The sequence below is a fragment of the Vicia villosa genome, unplaced genomic scaffold, assembly GCF_029867415.1.
Source record: "Vicia villosa cultivar HV-30 ecotype Madison, WI unplaced genomic scaffold, Vvil1.0 ctg.005771F_1_1, whole genome shotgun sequence".
Classification (NCBI taxonomy): domain Eukaryota; kingdom Viridiplantae; phylum Streptophyta; class Magnoliopsida; order Fabales; family Fabaceae; genus Vicia; species Vicia villosa.
The window spans coordinates 24,609-25,915 of NW_026706678.1; positions in this window are offsets into that span (position 1 = coordinate 24,609).

Here is a 1,307-nt window from a genome sequence, read left to right on the forward strand (position 1 = left end):
TTCATATCTAATCCAATCGAAGAACATCTGGCTATCGGATATGTTGCTGTCGAAACAGCCTCAACCCAAAGCACCTTCTTTAATCCAACACTAGTCAACATGCATCTAAGTTCTCCAAAATAGTTCGATTAAAACTTTTAGCCAAACCATTTTGCTGTGGAGTACCTGCAGTAGTTTTGTGCCCTGCAATACCAGAGGCAACAATAAAGCTGTAAAACGCATCATTGCAAAATTCAAGGATATTATCGATTCTCAACCTCTTAAGCTTTCTGCCAATATGATTTTTCGACCAGAGTCTTCCAACTTTTGAAATTTTTAAAACTTTCATCCTTAGTCTTCTGGATGAATACCCATAATTTTATAGAATAATCATCTACTATAGATAGAAAATACATTGCTCCTGAATGTGATGGACATTCTGCAGGCCTCCAAAGATCAACATGGATGTAATTAAGGGATCCATGTGTTTTTTGTTTTCCTTTGTTGAAGTTCACTCTGCAAGATTTTCCAAGTACACACGGTTCATAAAAGTTCAGCTTTTCGACTTTCTCTCCACCAAGCAGATTTTATTTTCCCAATTCGACCACACCCCTTTCACTGACATGGACTAATCTCATGTGTCAAATTTTTTTCTTCGATAAAAGTTTCATGGATGCAACATTTTCGAACCACTTACAATTTCAACCTCAAGGGTATATAAGCCCTGTTTTTCACGCTTCTCACGACTTCCTTTGACCCCTTCATGACTCTTAGGATACTTTTCTATCCTTTGAAAATATATCCTTTCTTGTCGAATTCACCAAGAGAAATCAAATTTCTCTTCAAATCAGGTACATACATGACTTTAGTCAATAGCCTTATTGACTAATCATGGAGCTTGAATCTTACAGATCCAATACATGCAATTTTTCAAGCTTTGTTGTTTCCCAGCAATACAAATCTACCGTCTTTATCACACAGTTCTTTGAACAAGTCTTTGTTTGGAGTCATGTGCCAAGTGCTCTTAGAATCCATAATCCACTCCTTCGTTGAGTTGTTTCTTGAAACCACAAGGACATCAGATGAGTCAAAATCATCTTGAACAATGGTTGCGTTGCCATTATTCTTTCCATCATGATCTTTCAGGCGTTCAGGGCACACCTTTCTTGTTTGACCCGCCTTCTTACAATGATAGCATCAAATACTAGATGCTTCGCCACTGTAAGACTTCTAATGACTTTTTCCTTTCTTTTTGTCGAACTTACCATCCTTTTGCAATAATTTTCCCTTAACGGCAAAACCTTCATAAACTGTCGAAGGTTTATGCT